Source organism: Topomyia yanbarensis, chromosome 2 (assembly GCF_030247195.1).
Source record: "Topomyia yanbarensis strain Yona2022 chromosome 2, ASM3024719v1, whole genome shotgun sequence".
Lineage (NCBI taxonomy): Eukaryota > Metazoa > Arthropoda > Insecta > Diptera > Culicidae > Topomyia > Topomyia yanbarensis.
Window position 1 is genome coordinate 25,967,779 of NC_080671.1, and position 20,084 is coordinate 25,987,862.

General features: G+C 36.6%; 1 protein-coding gene and 1 pseudogene across 11 annotated transcripts in view; one reads left to right on the top strand and one right to left on the bottom strand.

Annotated features, from left to right (window-relative positions):
- LOC131679366 (folliculin-interacting protein 2-like) overlaps positions 1 to 18,747 on the bottom strand; it is an 85,162-nt pseudogene extending 66,415 nt beyond the window's left edge.
- LOC131678825 (stress-activated protein kinase JNK) overlaps positions 1 to 20,084 on the top strand; it is a 324,602-nt gene that overhangs the window by 220,181 nt on the left and 84,337 nt on the right. For all 11 annotated transcript variants that reach the window (XM_058959193.1, XM_058959187.1, XM_058959188.1 and 8 more), the window contains one exon: positions 6,563 to 6,637. The gene's annotated coding sequence lies outside the window, so the exon portion shown is untranslated. The remainder of the gene's footprint in view (positions 1 to 6,562; positions 6,638 to 20,084) is intronic.

Sequence of the window (20,084 nt, forward strand, 5' to 3'; positions counted from 1 at the left end):
TTTCCTTGTCCATACCGAATTTTTAATTTCAGTGTATTTTTATCGAAAACCAAACCAATGAAAGTCATAATCATCTCAGAGCCCAATTTCCCAACTGCGAGTTGCCTGATACATGCAAAAAGTATCACTAACGAATTTGGTATAGCATCTCGGACTGGACTGGAACGAGGCAGAAGAGATTCGTTTAACGGAGATCTGATACTAGAACACGACCAGACAACATGTATAATATCGCGATAACCGCCAGCACAAGCGAAGAGACTGCTCTCCACGACCCCAATACGCCGGAGATGGGCGTTCTACGTATGGATGGTTGTACATGACCCGAGATATTACCCGAATGAAGTCATTACCCTCATCCATTATGTTATACCAAGGTCTGTTCATACCTTTGGGATTCCTGAACTTCCATCGAAATATTTAAAAACTCGTTGAAGCTAGGCGTTCATTCATAAATATCACCTTCTAATGCCTAAATGTCCATCTTCTCATTATTCTAATCAAAGTGCCGCCTTCTTATTGCCCGGAATGGAGCACTGCGAAAGAACTCAAACTAAGGTAATCTGCTACGATTTTTCGGATTTTCCATGTTTTCTCCAGGAAATACAAAGAGTCCTTTTCATGCTCCATCAAACAGAGAGCCTCCTGTAACTGTAACGATGTGGGCATGGTCGTTGATAGGTAAATATAAAACCATCAATTTTGTGGGGACAATGTTGGCAGCACAGCCTCTTTTATGATTGCACTCACCACTACTTTCATAATAATTAGCATAAAAGCGATGCATAGCTGTCATCATAAGACGAACGTTCTGTGTATTCCAATCACAGGATGAATCGAATACACAACTTAGACCCTAGCCACCAGACGAAACATTGTTTCTGTGATGATCCGTCCGTTAAAACGTCGACGAATCGGTGCCAATAATCGCATTTTTCAGCTTTCATCAAGTTTTTCATTTGCATTTGTAGCGTCGCGTATATTGGGAAAAATTCGGGGATCCGACGTTCAAAAGTCCCTTTCGGGTACAATTCTAAGCAATCTCTACCCACCACAAAGTAGGAGACTGTTCACAGTTGCTCGCGTCGGGTACTCGTTTCGTCTGACCTTTAAACGTAGTGCAAATGCGTTGTGTAAAACCTGGGGGAAAATGTAGGGACTGAAATATAGGGACACTTGGGGTTTCTGATGTCCTATGTAGAAATTCCTGCTAGTTTTTAAGATTACCGAGACTAGGAACCACTCACTTCGGTTTTGTAACAGAACCCTTCAAGGGACACTCTCAGGCCTTTGCGAGGAAGCTTAGGAGAGAAAACTAAACACATTAGAAGATGTTCCCACAATGGGATGGTCAGACTCACGCTCTTTAGTGTACAAGGAAACGTAGAAATTGGTCGTCGTCGATGGCGTAGCGCTCTTTTGCATTTCTTGGCAGAGCGTTCCTTAAAAGAATACTTCATTTTGTCCCCACGTAATTTATATGCGGGATATGTCGAGAGATCATGCGAAGTCTCTCAACAGTAGGAAAACTTTTCATGATTCTCGCCGCATTTTCCACAGCGTGCCAATAATGCAATAAGTCACTGTAGGTCTGATTGATTTTTCCTAAACGAACGAACGCACGAACCAGCATTTTCACTGGCCGAAGCAAAAGGTCGTGGAAGGAGCGAACCCCATACTTCGCAATTAAAGCCCCTGTCGGAGAGTACACCATCAATCTCTAGTTCCCGGGCGGGTACATAGACAAGATACTTCTTCGTACACGGCCAAGTGGTATTTAATTAAATCTCGCATATATTGATGAAGTTAAATGGCTTATCTTGGCCCTCATTCAAGTTTGTTATGAATATAAACAAAATTCGTTACTGGTGCTTTTTGTGTGTATCAGGCAACTAGCCGTTGGGAAATTGGATTCCGAGATGATTATGACTTTTATTGGTTTAGTTTTTGATAAAAATACACTGACAAAAAAAATCAGTTTGGACAAGGAAAAGTTTTTTTTCGAATAATTTTTTTTCCTTGAAAGTGCCCAACTTGAATCTTTGACGGTAGGTATGGAACATAATTACTTATCTTGCAGCAAAATTTCATCCAAATCAAAGATGGGTTTTTTTGTAAATCGATTGTAAGCTAAGTTTTTAAAATCGATTTTTTTCAGTGTAGGAGACGATTTTTCAATATTTTTATTCAATAATTTAACTAATTTCATGCCAAACCACTCCCACAACATTTTTTTTAGACTATAGCCATTAGAAAAAAATTGTACAAAAGGTTTGTCCCTTTTCAAAAGACAGTCTAGATCATTTTTGGAAAAACAAAGTATGCAAAGTGACAAAGTCTTCATGTACAGAAAGTTTCATTAAAATCTGAGAGGGTGCTGCCAACTCTGAATACGATTTAGCGCGTCCATAGCCAAATAGGCAAAAAAGGTTTTTCTATAGTTGTTGCCGCCGCCGCTTCAGAAACACATTTCGATATTTTGCATTTCGATATTACAGATTCGAACTTGCGACATCTGAGTTATTGCACAGAGACGACTACACAGACCTATTTCAATCAAAAGGAACTAGGCAATATTTCCTCGTCACACTTCGTCTGTAAGTAGAGAAACGTTAATCCGATATATCTTCGCCATATATGTACCATTGAGAATTGGAACAAATGAGAGAAGTCGTAAAAGACTTTGCAAAATCGGTGTTTATTTGTTGTGATATGTTAAATAGTATCTAACTTTTTGAAGTCATACATAACTTTGTGCTGTATAATGACTATTCCTACACATAGTAACAACTTTGAGAAGCTATAAATCCGACACAGTTCGTCGCTGTTGTGCTATCTTATGACAAACGCCATTTTGGGGTAAACTGAGTTAGATATGCCACATTACTTGTTTGAAAAATCTCCACAAAGTGGCGATTTCAGAATTTTGAAATTCTACTTGGTTACTTAGATATTGCGAGAAACATAATGAGAAATTGTGAGCTTTTTGCTTCAAATCACTGTATCTAGGGATTTGCTCAAGTTATATTGAAGTTTTAGATGTTTTTATGTGTGAAAATGTCTGAGGAACACAATGGCATAAACATTTTCAAAAGAAAATTACAAGAGTTGTGAGAAAAACACAGTTTTAGTTTTAAATTGAAAATAAAGGATGTTTGGCAACACTGTAACCAAAAATAACAATTTTTTCTAGATTCCCTGACTCATTTCCTTCAAAATGCATTTCACCGATTGTTTATAGACCATATGAACGCAAAGATATGAATAAAAGTTATAAATTGATGATTTTTTTCTATGGAAAATTTTCTATGCACGATTATGACACGTCATACAATTTTTGTCATCAATACACGCCTATGACACGTGTGAGTGCGACTTTTGTTTACATTCATAGTAAAAACTCGCAACATAGTCAACCGATCTTCGTAATATTTGAGAGATTAATGCAGAATAGATAGAAGCATCAATTGTCTTCTTTGGATTGTTTATAGCATTTACAAGTCTCAAGATATTCAATCTCAAACTTTAAAAATCGTTTTTCTCGAAATGTGCTAAATGGCGCTTGTCATAAGATAGCACAACAGCGACGAGTTTGAAGCACAATACGATTAAATATGAATGAGAATACGATTTTGGTGAATTTGAATATAGCTACATGAATGTAAGTTTCCGATCGAACACAATGCAATTTATACATAAATGCGATTTTGATCGAAATGTCGTTATAAAATCGTGTTTCTTCTAATAAACGATATCAAATCTACTTCTACAGACTGAAATTGACTAACTAAACGATTTTGATTTTTTTAGACAAAATTTCTTTTTCTACATTAATATACAATTTTTGGTTTGCCGGGGGCACCAGGACAAACCTCTTAACGCTCAGTGGCCGGAGACCGGTAAAAACCTATGTTTCAAATATTGATATTTTTTGTTTATCCTAGGTTTCCTACGTATTGAATGATATATTCTCCAAAGTGCAAAGTGAATCGAATGAGAATTAGATTTTTAATTGCAATTTAAACATCGCTGTGTCAGACAATTCTAATGAAATTAATTTTCGAAATCACAGTATCTATCTTCACTTCAAAATCATGTTGTTCTTTCAATTTTAATCTGATTTGAGCACAACTAGTTCCATTTTAAAGGGCTATTTTAAGAACTTTGTTAACCATTTCAACATATTCGCTAAATTTAATTCAAACAAAGTAATATTATTGCAAATATATCTTAAGTGGGTTGATAGCAAATTCTTTTTTCACAATCAGGTGAAACAAGGATTTGGAACGGTCACTTATTATACATTCTATGGGAAATCATCTCTAGTTTTCGAATTTCAAGGTCTCGTTTTGCCCCTTTTTGCCCAGAGGGTAGTTTTATCCAGTTATGTTATTATATATAGTTTTAGTTATATCTAAACAGTAAAATGCATGCAAATGCAAATAAGAAAGGTTCGATAACACTGTATGGGAAAATTTATCTCATCTTGTATAACTATAACATAAAAAATGAGCTCAGCACCCCAAAATTATCTTAACATGTAATTTTCACCCAGATTGGGCAACATATTTGGTTTAGTCCGACTTTTGTTCGAAGACCCGACTGTGTGTAACGGTGATAGATAGAAACTAGTAGTCTTCTACAAAGTTGTAGAGCACACATCTTTCAGTAATTGTTCCGAACATGTCTATATTCTGTCTCTTCTCGCATTACTAAACTAATGCGCTTTCTATCTTATGAAATATGGTACTAAAATCTTCTCTGACGCACCATCATTCGTTAAAATTTCAATAACTTCTTCGAAGACGTTGTATTTTCTTACTTTCATTTGTGGTGATAATCTAAAGCATGCACTACCACCTAGCGATGAAAGTGCGAGGTAATAAGTTTTTCCATATAAATTGTCGAACACATCCATTTAAACTTATAAGTTTTCAAAAATTCGTCATCGCAGATTGATGGTATTGTAAACATCAAGCCACAATAGATTCAATAGAGTTATCTAAATATACGGACCTTGGCTCTTTTTAGTTTCTATTTTGACCAAGTTCTACCACTAGAGGTTAATTAGTTCTCATGCTAATAATCCACCAATCGTTATGACTGCACAGAATTTGATTTATATAAGAAGCCCGCTTCAAGATATTGATTACAATACGCCTCGATAGTGGTGTATCGAGGAGGCCGGGAGGGCCTATTTTTTGTTCCTCTCTTTATCAGCTCACAACAAGCAATCAACCAAGAAATTATATGCTGGTTGGCTGGATGGCTATTCAAGTATTAGTAGTGTTTGAAGTACTAATGTATATTTGTCATGTGATCATCGTAATTTTATCAGTATCTCGTACCTGTCTAATCTATTACATCTCTCATCTATTACTTTTTTTAAGTCCTATACTGTCCTATACTGACCAGTCAAAAAATAACCCCCATATCCACCAAATAACCCTCTAGCGGCCGTAAACCGAAAACTAAATATCAGAATGACGATCCGCGTAACCATCCAAGAACGCACGCAAATGTGTGAATGGCCACATGGTTACAAAATCGAATTTATACACGCGACAAACACGTTAACATAGGGACGCTTAAACCCTTCGCGATCAACCACGCATATCTACGTTCGCGATCGCGCAAACTTTATAAAACCCCCGTAATAAGGTGAACATTTTAGTACTTAGGATGTCTCAAACGCGAACCTACAAACGTCCATGATCGTGCGATCATGAATCGGTCACATCCGGAAATCATTCATTCTAGCAACTTTGGCCCATACATTCAGTTGGACCAATCAAAAATAACGTTCATATCCACTAGACAACTAGTTCCATAGCGATATGACCGGGAATTCTGATGATATGGAAAAACTCACATTCTTCTAGTATCTGAACCGTACACCGAAAATCAGTATCAGATTCACGGTCCGCGCACGATCATCAAAGAACACACGCGAATATGCGAAAGGATACACGGTTATAAAATAGAATTTATACACGCGAAATTACATACAGGTTAGCACACGCGAAATACAAACGCACACGCGATCGAACACGTTAACGTACAAATGCTCGAGCCCTTCACGCGATCGCGGTATCCCTATACTCACACATATCTGACCCGTACAATGAATATCACATTCAGAACGACGCCCCGCTGCAATTGGCATGAAGCAGTGTTTTAGTGGGTGACATTTCTCGTCTCGTCTGTAATTGTAGTGAGTGATTCGGACGGGGAGCCCTGCCAAAGGCCCTAGCTCTACACCTTCAGTAGGACGACTCTCGAAAAAAAAATCTTCAAGATAAAAGTCTATAGATTATAAATAAAGTTATTTAAAAAAGCTGGATTTATAAGAAAAAAATTGATTTAATTTATTTAAATGATTTTTGATCAAAAATGAAACTAATGTTTTATTCAATTGACTGGGGATATCTTCTTATTTGTCGAAATGCAACTAAATTGCTCTTCTCTAAGTGCAGCCACAAAATGCTATCGAAACAAACAAAATTATCTTAAATTGTAAAATAATTGCTCTAACAAATTCCCATTTTCTTCTCTTTTGCAGGAGTCACAACTGTCCTTCCCTACAATCATAGCACATTTATCTCTTCCGAAGTAGAATGGAACCTTCTACATTATGGTAAGTGCATTGCCAACTCTACTGCAGCGAGTAGCTTGGAAAATCGCGAAAATACAATGCACATATCTGTCCAACAATAAAGCTCCATCGCATCCACCTATAATTTTTTTTTATTCAGAAAGATTTATCGTCATAAATAATTCATTAGGATCATATTCTCTCACGAGGATGGCACTGGCGAGTCCGGATAGCTATCGTGTATGTTCGTTAAAGCTGTTGCGGTACCAGCGAAGAGTTATGGGATATCATTTTTTGTGTGTATAATGTGACGAAAAACTTTCTGATGATTATCGAGATAATGGTCGTTACTGTTGAAGTTGAATATTTAAACGACCATCCTAGCTTAAAATTTAACCTTTTACCTATACCTTGAGTGATACTATAATGCATTTTTCCAATATTAAGTCTTGGATTTGCGTTATAAGTATTATGTGATAGATATTGTGCCCGCCATTCACAAAATAGTTTAACCCAATTGTCATCACTATTGATTTATACAACAAAGTGTATATTTCTGGTTTTTGTTGTGTGCGAAAAATTTATAGCCTTTCTGATACGCAATGGCCAATTGGATTGGTAGAAAGTGTAATTGTTCTTCTCTAGAACAAACCCGATAGTTATGTCTCTGCATTGCTGATAGACAAATAATAGAATACTGCTGATGTGGATGAACACTTGCGAGCAGCAAAAAAGTAAAGCGTTTTTAATTCTATGATGACCAACTTTCAATCGCGTTTTTTAACTACCAAGACAGAGTATAATTTTACTATCGGAATCAACATTACAATGTAAATCCAGTTTTTGCAACTATGCCACAAAAAATAACTCGGATAAAGATTCCCATCTGAAGCTCGTGCAGGTCAGTGTGCAGTATAAAACTTCCGCCGAGACGCCTTGTGTGCACTATTGTCCTGCACTACGGGTAGGCTCCCTTCAATCATGCTGATTCGATCGGCAGAAGAAAAAAAAAACGCTTTAGCTTTCAATATCTTGTTCAGACCGCAATAGCTTTATCAAGAATGCAAAACTTTGTTCAGCATCCTTAGAAAAGAGCCATGATTGGATTGCACTTTGTTTGCGATGCGGGTACCGGGTATTGGCAGCTCTCGCATAATGATCTAGAACTGTGATAAGCTGGTCAAAAGTAATTATCTCGCGATTATTGCGTTATTGCCATTTGGTGTCCTAGAAAAATCAACTCCGGATAATAAATGCATAAACAGTGGTAATAATTTGCAATGCAGTTTATCATGTTTTTTTTTAGATTGAAAATTCAAAACTGACGACTTCTGCTTACCACAAAACACTAAAATCCATAATAGATGTAAATGTCAATTGAAACGTGGTGGGCAGTAGATAATAATCAAAATTCAATACGATGGCCATCGCTTACCATAAATAAATTGAAACGATCATAAATATGTGTGTCATTTGAAGTCCAATGGAAATTGATATTTAAAGTTATTTTAAAAGTCAATGCAACTACCGGTCATCGCACAACTATGAAATCTAATATAGATGTCAATTGAAAGGATTGATGATTCACGTCATTTTGAAATCCAAGAAGGCATCTTCAAACCTTCAATTACCTGGATATCATTTGAAAATGGGTAATCAGTAGATGACCAAAATTGATGATTCATTTCATTTTTGTAATCCAAGATAACGGCTTATGGCTACTACAAAACTCCAATATGGGCGTGAATATGATGATAGCGACTATTTTGGAATCCAAAATGCCATCGGTAACCGTAAATTACTGAAAACTATCATCAACATGATAAGTAACGCAATTTGAAAATCGACGATAACGGCTTCTGGTTACAACCAAACATGGTTAACCATCACGAATATGGGTGTCATTTCTAAGGAAATCTTAAGTTGATGACAGAAATTGATGATTCTAGTCGTTATCAAATCTAGTCGACGGAAATTTGTTATTTGTAAATCCTAAGTAACAACTTTACAACAAAACGGAGTTTTCCATCAAATTGTTTTATAACAGCCGACTGCAATTACCTTATTCCGATTTTCTCAAAACCTATATAAGTCTTGTGGTTGATTGTGGTTTAGAATTAAGTGTTGTGGTCTTTAGTAAACAATATCATGTCCCGAAATTCAATCAAAATAGCGAAAGAATGAAATATATACTGTTAGCTTCATTCACAAAGGTTTTGATCAACACAAAAAATTGCTTTTGCTGATCAATCATCAGAGTTTATGGTTTATCTGGTGTTCCGTTTATGATTTGATATCATATTCTTATGTACATTTTGTCACGCAACTGTCTTCTGCATAAGCTTTTATTTGGTTTAGCTGTGTTTTAGCTGTGTACTACCATCATATTTTGTATACTTGTTAGTTGTAGTACAGTATCATCATTATATGTATTTGTTTGAGCAGAATCCGATTGGCTACATCAAATAAGATGGCCAGACCTATGCGTTCACGGATGAAAAATATAAGTCATCATCTTGACATTCAAAAAGACTTCAAATATCGATTTCCTTCCTGTACTTTATAAAGTGTTACAGTAAACGGAAGTCGCTATTTGGAATTTCAGAATAGCTTCAAATGACAATTTTAACCATCGAATCACTTCAATCTTATGGGTTTCTAAGATTTTATGATCATCGGAAGTGGTTACTTTGGCTTTTAGAATGGGGTCAATCATCATTTTTCGTCATCTATCGACCACCTCCTATTCCAATGACACTAGTGATGCTTTTCGGAGTTTTGTGGCAGCCGGACCAACCATTTTTTTTAAATTGTGTCAATTTTTTATATTAAATCTAAGAGGAAAAATTTTACAGGTATCTCAAAACCAGGAATATAATTCGATATACAAGATGAGTCCAATTGATTTTTTTAAGAGCAGGTGACGAGGGGGCGGGGATGGGGTCAACAAAACGTATATTTTTAAGACTGTTAGTTAAGGTTTTTAACAAGAGATATAATAGAATTGAACAATTAAAACTGGGATAAGACATTCAAATTTGGGTATCATATTTAGAAAGTAGCTTATTTCCTACATCGGTGTAAAAGCAATCGTTTCAAGGACAGGGCAGAGTAAGCTCACGTAACGACAGAGAAAGTAGTACAAAATTTGCAACATTCAGGCGAACAGCAGATCAGCAGCCTCAGTCTATTAATGACGTCATGAACCTGGTCTACGGGCGGTATTCTTCAGATCCGTATTGAATCTTTCAAAAGTAGTCAGACCAAGAGGTCGCTCTTACTTCAAATTCCTTGTATGTATGCGTAGTGGTGAAGGCAAAGGCGGTCACATAATGGCACTCTTGTGCTGGTCGTGTGCACAAGACAGGACGGGGGAACTCTGAACTAACGTAATCTGGTAAAAAATTCCGAATAAGGTATGGAGGAACTCCCGTATCTTCGTCAGAAAATACGGAAATTGCTTTTTAGCCGTCAATGCAGCTGAGGCCGTCCGAAATGATGAAGTAGTGATCTGTGGGCAAAGTGTCAATGATCCTAAGAGTAAACTGAATATTAAGCCAGTAAACCCATGGACATTTGATCCGTCGATGTAGAACATTTGGTCACAGTCGACTTCTCGGAAATTATTATAAAATATATTGAGGATTACTTGTGGGAGCATGTGATCCGGTATTCCACGAAGTTCTTCCTTCATAGATGTATCGATGTATACAGTTGAATCAGAAGTATCTAAGAAACGGTCACGGTAGGGATTATACGAAGAAGGGTTTATATTCAGTGCCATGTAGTCAACGTACAGGATCGAGTGCATGCAACCCAAAGCAATACGCAAACAGCAATACTAGATTCACTCCAGTTTGATGAAATGTATGTATGTTCGCAGCGGATCGAAAATAGCCGTACTCCATCACCGACAATGTCGTTGTTTGGTACAACCTGACCAGGTCCCTTGGATGGGCATCTCATCATGTCACAGTTATCATGAGGAGAAAGTTAATCCTTTGTTGGCGTTTCTGTTTCAGATACCTAATGTGGCATCCCCAGATACAGTTAGATTCGAACCAGATCCCGAAATATTTTAACGTTAACACCTGAGCGATAGTTTGATCTAGCAATAAAAGCAGTAGTTGTGCTGGTTCACGCTTCCTTGAAAGTTTTCTCCGTGAAGAATCCGATACCCAGCTGAAGAACCCAACTAGAAAAAAGGCAGAGGTCCTTGCAAATCGACAGCTTTGGGTCCTATAACAGAGACCCCTCCGCCATCTGCATATTGTCTGCGCTTGCTAGAATTGACAAGATATTGGTCAATGTCAAACACGCAAAAGTTGGAGAGTAGGAAGCTAGGACATGAGCCCTGAAGAAGAGTTTTCTAAATACTGATACAGTAAATTCTGATATTGTAGAACCACCGTGCAAAAAAACTGGTACTTTTCAGATAACAATTTTAGGAAAAAAAAAATTAAACGAGTGATAGATCATGCTGGTGCAAATTCTCTAAAAGAAGGTTTATAGAAACTGAATGCCATTTACTGTTTGTTGGTATATACCATTTGAATTTCTGTTGAAAGTAACCCAAGGCAATCCGTTTGCCTTTGCGGAAGCCAAATTGTATATCTGACAGAAAGCCTTTTGCTTGTCGAAGCGGAACGAAATCTTTTTCTCGCACAACTTCTGAAAATAGGACAGCAAGACAATTGGTCGATGCGAATTGCGATCGGAGGCAAGTATTCTCGCTTTTAGCATGGTGAAGACTCTAATTTGCCTAGTCTTGAGGGACAATATTACTCGCAAGGAACATAAACTTGAAAACCGCCTTTTCGCAGAATCAGGCAGATTCATTTACAAAATAAATTGGGATTATCTTCCACATGCAATCTAACCAGACGTGTCGGTGGCGTAGGAATCCGTTTCATTTCTTCCGTATTCAAAATGATCATAAACAATTCCATACCGAACCATGAGAGTTCACGTATCCTAAGAATAGTTACGATACGGGGAGTAGTTCCGCAATACCACAAATTCGTCCGGGGCCAACCGGGGCTCTGTGGAAAATATAAGTGGAAAGAACACAGAGATATTTGCCTTTGATCCTGACTTGGCAAGCCATTTCACTTTTTGATTCCCAAAAGTAAAGTAAGGGTCTTCTAGGCCCAAACGAATAATATCAAAATCGTGAAAGTTGAGGTCTGTTTCTGAAGGAGCCATGTATATCGTAATGCAAATGCATAATGCATAATGGAAATTCGATTTTCGTAATGATACGTCAGAAATTTCACTGTAGAATTGTGATCAAATCTGTTACCTCGTTCGATGGATTAACCACCGAAGGATATGATCGCTGCAAGGAGGGGCCATTTCGCCTGCTTCAAAAATGTTCTCATTATAAAAGTGATAAAAGTGATCAAAAGATTTTTAAGAGAAATGCCAAAAGATGTAAATATCGAGTCCACGATGTCTTAGATGATGATACGGACGTGCAATTACTCGATCTGCTATATTTGGTGTCCCCTTATGGGTAACCTTTTGGTCTTTACAATGAATCTCAGGTTAGGCAATATTGTTTCTCTTATAGTTTCTAGGCGCAGGAGAAGATGTTCCCTCTTAAGGATCGAAGAGTTGCATTTATGCTCGAGTCCAGAGACATAACGTAACATAACACGTTGATATTAATAAATTGCAAAGAACATTGAGCAGCAAAAATCAACGCATCGTCTTTGTTGCAGTCGCACAAAATAATGCGCACCAACTTTGATGAGGCACACAGGTACAGCGTCTCTTATTGTTTCACCCGAGCACACGACACTTCTCACGATATTATATCCAAACTATCCGAACATGGCATGATACAAGGTCAGAAAACAATGTTGATATATGCAATATATATTTTCCCTAAAGAAAAAAAAATGATGGACCGATTTGCTCATGAGGGCACGACTGCAAATTTAGAAAAGTTGGATTTTAATTTTTTCTTGTTACACTCGTCAGTAACTGATAGTTAGACTATATATCCAAACTGACACCAAATTGGCGCTAGATAAACACTAAATCCAACACATGTGAACGCCTGAAGCATAAAGGATATATAGTCTAACTGACAGCAAGTTGGTGTCAGTTACTGATGAGGGGTACACGAAACATTCAAATTCAACTTTTCTAAGTTAGCTGTTGTGCTCTCATGCGCAAATTGGTTAATCCATTTTTTTCTTTGGGAAAAAATATATGTTTCATAACTACAGGCGTGTGGTTCTCATGTCAAAAGACAGAGTTCGTTTCCCTATACTCGTCAGCGACTCAGCTGCTGTGCTTGGCTAACCGAGACATCACTCGGTATCAGCCAGTTGCTTTAAGCGTTCACATATGTTGTATAAACTGTTTGGATTTAGCGTCTAACTGGCGCCCAGTTTATCTATTTTAAATTTATTTCGCGTTGACGACAAGCTTTTTCGACAGGATTTTCACTTATTATTAAAAACTCATATTGTTTGGAATTTCGTACACGTACAAGCATGTCGAACACACGTTTTCGTTCACTTTAATATTTAATAACTAATCACAAAGGGCTGATCTTTTGAGCTGACAAATTAATAAATAAAAATATGAGCAACTGGTAGTCTCTTTCTCAATTGCATGAAATTAAAAGAAATTCAAACTTGTTCCACTGTAACCAGAGTACCCCTTATAAATTAAAAAGTAAACTGATTAGATCGGTACGCTTTTCTGGAAAAGTAAATATTGATAGAAAGTGTTTTTGAACAATAATACCGATCTAGTTTCGGTAAAGCTGTTTCAGATTTCCAGGCAGTGGTGAAATATGTCCCCATCAAAGAGTAAGCCTCTAAGATGAAGATAGATTCCAATCCGTAACTGGCAAGCTTGCAAATACATGCCACAAAGATTCACGTATACAGAGGCAGTCTACACACATTTCTTAGCGAACGGTTCTCTCTTCGCTAAAATTATCATAGTTTTCCTTAGGTTAAACAAGCATTATATTTTTCGTATGTGAGTTTGTTATTATTTCAAATTTGCGCTCCGATCAAAATATATCCTATACAAACTACATATCGTTCCTGAGTGTTCTGCTATAAATAATTTTGAGAGTCTAGCGTGGATTGAAGAATCGCAGACAAAAAAAAAACATCTTTATCGTCGGGACTTGGGCTTAAGGGTCACAGGCGGAGAATCAAAGCGCTGGTTGGTAAATCTGTCAAACCATTTACATGACAACTTAAAACACGTGGTTATGTGCAGGGTGGCCAGACCTACCGATTTATCGGTAGTCCTACCGATTTTGGTCTTCCCTACCGATTCACAGACGACCAAGGCAAAACTACCGATATTTTCTTATCCCTACCGAAAACTACTGATTTTTATTGATGTTGGACACATCCTACTCAACATTCATTTTTGAGTTGGGTTTGGTCTGAGATCTGTGTTTTCAGTATTTTACAATTCGTTGTCAACACTACGTTTTTGGGACAATAACCCGGCCTACCGATAACTACCGATAAACTTTTAGTGACCCTACCGATATTAAGGAATTCTATCTGGCCACCCTGGTTATGTGTCAAAAGTCCCACGTGTATAAAAGTCGAGGTTTGGCACAGTGGTCCAGGAAACGACATTGGCACGAAACAATTGTTCACGCTTTCATTTTTGGATTTAGACTTGTCTTAGAAAGATTTATTGTGCGTAATAATTAACTTCTTTTGACCGAAGCGGCTTTAGGGTGGTCATGAAAAATCAATGTTGCTATAGTTATGTCAAATTCTAGTTAAAATAGATCGATGATTTACAGTATACATGATTTCCATTTAAAAATACGCACTTTCAAATATTAATATCTTAAATATTAATATCTGAATGCTTTCCTGTCTTTCTCAAATAAATCAAATCTGAGTAAAGACATTTTTCCATATAACCTTGCTTCGCCAATATAAAATATATTGGTTTTATGCAAATTTGTCAAATCTTGCCATGACTTTTCAAAATTTACATGTATTTTTACATTTCAAATATGTCCAAATATACAGTTACAATAGGGCATCGCAAAAAAAAAATTGAATTCTCAAAGCCCCTCCCTCTCATATTGTGGCAAATGTCAAAGTAATCTCAGATGCCAAATTTCACATCATTTGGACAATTCTAGACCTCCGCCAACCTCGCTTGAAATTTTTGAAATTTATGCTATGGGAAAACATTGAGGAAAATGCTATAACTTTTGAATAAACATTTAGAAAATTACTATTCGTACCTCTTTTTTTAATGGAAATTACCTTAGTATTTGAATGGAGATATTTCTGTTTCTCGAAAAATACGGAAAAATGGGGTACTGAGTCATTTTGTCTCCAAAATCCCCTATTATTAATACTTTTCTGCTCCGTGATGCAAATTATATATATTTTGCAGTTTATTTAATGTGAAAAAATCTCAGAAATCTAACGGAACCTTTTTGACCTTTGCCCGAATACGAGAAGTTGAGGTTATATGGCCTTTTGTCATTCATATTAAATTTTATCATTTTCTCGTGCATATATCTCTCTTATTCTTCACTCAATTTTAATAAACTGTACCTCGTTGAACGTGAAAAATCCTTAGGAACAAAATTAAAATAGATTCTTTACCGGTAAAATTCAGAAACATCATTTAGTCTCGATTTCACATTTTTATCTTTAATTCGCACATATTAACTTCATTTAGCAATAAATGTTTATTTAAGTTACCACGTTTAGTGTAAAATACGAATAGGGATCACATGAGAAAAGTTTTGTTCCTGAAAAAATAAAAGAAGTTGCGGTATTATACACATTTTGGGAAAAAAGGGTGATTTGTAGAGCAATTGTCAAAAAAATTGAAGTTTCTGAAATTTATGGGTATATTTATTATACTTATTTTGTTCCTCTAGATATTCCACGTTCATCGAGATACGCTATATGAAAAACGAATGAAGAATAAAGGAGATATATGCACGAGACCCTATAACCCCAACTTCTCGTATTCGGACAAAGGTCAAAAAGATTCCGCTCGATTTCTGAGTTTTTCACAATAGAAAAAGGTGCAAAATATATATGATTTGTATCACGGAGCAAAAAAATTGTTAAAAATAGGGGATTTTGGGGACAAATTGACCCAGTACCCCTTTTTCCGTATTTTTCAAACACTAAGGTCATTTCAAAAGAAGTATGAATTGTAGTTTTCTGAGCACTACTTCAAAAGATATAGCATTTAATATATTTTTCCACCATATTTTCCCATAGTACCAATTTCAAAAATTTCAAGCCAAATGGGCGAGGTTCTAAAATTGTTCAAATGATGTGAAATGTGGCATCTGAGCTTACTTTGACATTTATCACAATATGAGAGGGAGGGCCTTTAAGAATTACGCAGAAGATGAAGAAAAGTACGGAAAAACTTTTCAACGGACGAAATCGATCTCCAATTTTTTAATATATTGTAGATAAAAGTACATCCTTCCAAATTCAATCAAAATTATCCGTTTTCGTTTACCCATTTTTTAGATATTAACATTTGAAAGGTACGTATTTTTCAGTGAAAATTTTGAAATCGACTTTTAAACAAGACAAGATAAGCACTTCTCTCTATTAGCAATCAGTACCCCTAATTACATTAAAAAACAGTTTGGAAAAAGAATTGTTTTTGAGACGCACTCCAAACTATGTTTTGGAAAACACTTTACAATGAGAACGATTCGAGACACAAATTTGGTATTTTAAACAATGTTATTCAGAATTGATCGGTCTAAAACAAAGCAGAAGAAAGTATAATTCCTTTTCAGTTAGAATTTGAAATAATTTTTGCTGCTTTGATTTTTTAGATTCACCCTAAAACCGCTTCAACCAAAAGAAGCTTTTTGTCACGCACAATAAATGTTTCTAAGGCATCAAACCTCTAAATCTAAATTTTCCTTCCTTGACCACTGTGCAATGCTGCTCAGAAACCGCTGTAGAAGCTCATATACGGAAATAGATTCTAACAAAGAAGCTCCACAACCTGAACCACAAACGATTGCCAAATTTGTTCAAGCAATAGTGACAACTGCAAAAACTGCGCCAAGCACCTCAAAATGAACAACCAGTACCATCCGCGAGCTACTACCAAGGCCGGAGTGGCAAGAAAAGTGGGAAATTTCAAAAATCGTGATTTTGCATCCAAATGTTGTCAATTAGCTAGTTCATGTTATTTCTACTCATCGTATCATATCGACGGGTTCGGAAGCACCGACGGAAGTATCCGTATTCCGAATTATTGCTACACTGGTTTCTCGGAGATGGCAGAACCGATTTGATCAAACTTTGTCTCAAATGAAAGGTGGCACATCCTCCATTGATAAAATAAGTTCGTAAATAGGGATCATTAATTCGTCGTTTTCTGCAACGTAATATTTTCGTGCATCGTAAATAGTTGGTTTCGTTTATTTCACAAAAATATTAAGTGTAGTTTGCACGGAAGTTATCGTCGATGACGAATCTACTTTTTGAAAGTGAAAGGAAATGCTTCGTTCTTTTACTAAATGTTTGTATATAGTCGCACGATATCATTTTCGCTTATCGAACAATAGTTTTCGTATTTTTACATTTAGATACGATGTTTGACAACTTCGATTTTTTTAAATTCAATATGTCTATCTGATAAAATCGATTCAAAGTGCTCACCACTACACTAAGAAATAAAAAGATTGCATATTTTCTTTTTTCGCCTCTTTTATTCTGCTGTGGTTTTTGTGCATTTTCTAGCATATTCTTCTAGTTAGCATTCAATGAGTGGATAGAGTACATTAACTTTGAAGAAGAAGAAACAAGACGGTAATGTTTCAACATTTGATACGGCTCAATGCCTTAGCTTAACGCAACCTTGGGTATCTTATAAATTTAAAAGATGGAAAAAATAAAAAATAAACGGATAAAGGGTGTGTAGATAATTATTGCGATGGTTTGAAGCTCGCGCAACTTTTGTCATACTTGACCGGAATTAACCAAAATTTGTCCAACTTCTATTTAGAGTGTATTGTTTACATCCGCTAAGTTTAGCAGCTGTCAGTCAGATTTCGGCCGAGATGGAAGAAAATCAGCTAACCATTCGCGAAAGAAAGCTCCTGGAATGGATGTCATTGAACCACAAGTCAGCAGCTGGAACATGAACAACACTTAAAAAACTGACAGAGCAGCGATTTCTTTTTTCACGCAGAATCATTTCGACACGGGACTTGATCAGAAAACCAGATGCTTTGCAAAGTTTCGTCTACTGGGTCTAGATCCTGATTGAAAACTTATAAGATACAGAACTTCCCAAATCGGGACGAACATCAGCAAAGTGTTACCAAAACACGCGACCAAAAACCCTACACGACGTTACTAACTCAATACCGCTGTCTTCGATGATGAGACCAACATCATCAACCAACAGCGGATATCAAGCAGTTGCCGGTAGAGGACTATTTTACGGGTAAGGAATGCTGCAGATGAACGTTTCAAACGAAAAAAGCTGATAAAAACCGCTTCGAAGTGCCTGATTTGGCAGGCCATATGCACTTGTGGAAAACGCAGTGAACCATTCAAGGCCTTTTTGGCCACGAAATATGAGATTTTTAAACTGTATGTCTCCAAAAACAGTTTTTGTCGTCATAAAGGTTGAACGATCAAATCACTTGTTTTGGCCTAATTTGTTGGCATGACAAAAAAATTCAAAACCGTACAGGATAATTCTGTGGGTTTTGTGCCATGAACCCACCAAACTGTCCAGAATTCCATTTTATGGAAGCCTATTGGCCATGATGAAGCACGAACTTTGAAAGACGAAAGAAATGGCGAAGGACGAAAAAGAAATGATGAGGAAATTGCAAAACTGAGAAAAACGTACCAGAAACGACTCTGATGCGGGGCGTCAATCATTCTACTCATTTTAAAATTCAACCGATGTATATAAACTGAAATTAATATACACTAAACTACTGTAAAACTTTGGTTTCATTTCGATAGCTATAGCAGATTTACCAATCAATCTAAAATGTCGCAATAATTAACGACTTACCCTTCGCAGGTTACGAGTGTGAACCTGTCGAGTTTCACAAATGATCCCTCGTTTATGATGCGTGCTATTGATTTTGAGGTACTAGATGCGGCTTTTGCGGTCATTGTGGCCTGAACGTTTCTGAACATGGCTTAGAGAATGTGCCGTCTGGTTCCAAAGCTGGTACTTACGAAATAAATTGTCCTTTAAATGTGCATAGAGTTTTTTGTTTGATAATACCGCGTGGTGTTTTGTTTACCTGGATCACGTAGGAAGGAATATAATGCAGAATAACTTTAACGAAAACAGTAGCTTCTTAAGATTTTTTTTATAAAATTTGTACAGCGCAAATTCGTTAGTTGGGTCACGACTGCACCCCAATTAGCGAATCGTATCCGTTAATTGGGGCAACTGACAGCTCGCAAAAATTACCCGAGGGAAACGCTGATTTTTTTTCTTTCCATAAAAAACAAACAGAAATATTTTACGGTCCATAAAAGTAGGCTATTAGGTTTTACACCAAACGACATAACCCCACAAAATGAGCCGGATGAACTTCTTTTGACAATTCTCGGTGGTTTGTTTACATGGAAGTTACGTGAGTTCGAATGTAACAGATGAGCACCCGTTGCACTCGCACTCACGCAACTGACAAAGTAAACAAACCACCGAGAATTGTCAAACATGAACTTCATTCATCATGAGTTCATTCGTGTCGTCATCTTGTAGAACTCAATTTCCTTCCTGTTTAAAGTTGATTTTTGTGACAAAGTATGTTATTAGTGTTCTTTTTGTCATCAATTATTTTTTTGATAAATTCCTTCACATAAAACAGGAAATGGATACACCGTCGGAAAAAGCCGATAAAGCGCAAGCTTACTACGTTGCCACTAGCTAAAAATCATTGGATAATGTGATTGAATACATCAGATATGACCTTCAAAAGTTAGTAAACTAACCTCTCTGCGACAAAAACCAAGTCTCTGCAATGAACATAGAGTTAAAGGTAGTTCAAAACCCATAATTTTTTCAATTCGTTTCAATTACTAAGTTTTTTCAATTAGGTAAATGAGCATAAACATATTACAAGTACTGTTGATTTCCTATTACGTTTTGTAATTTTTTTTTTATCTCCACCCACTTCTATTTTTAATATCAGATAAATATGCGGGCTCCTAAAGCAGACCTGGGCCTCGGAGTAGTTCCCCCCTCTCGGTGGGCCTGTCTTCAATACCTGAACCATACACTGTTTTCAAATATGTGACCGCTTTTCCGGCAATAATAACAAATGCGGAAGCTTCACCTAGTACCTCAAAATCAATAGCCAGTACCATCAATAAAGGAAACTTCTACAAGGAACGGAGGGTTCACACTCGTGGTCCGTAAGGGTAGCTTTTGGGAATTTCGATATGTATTTAGATAAACTGTACCTTTATCAAACTCCCAACGTTCTATTATATGG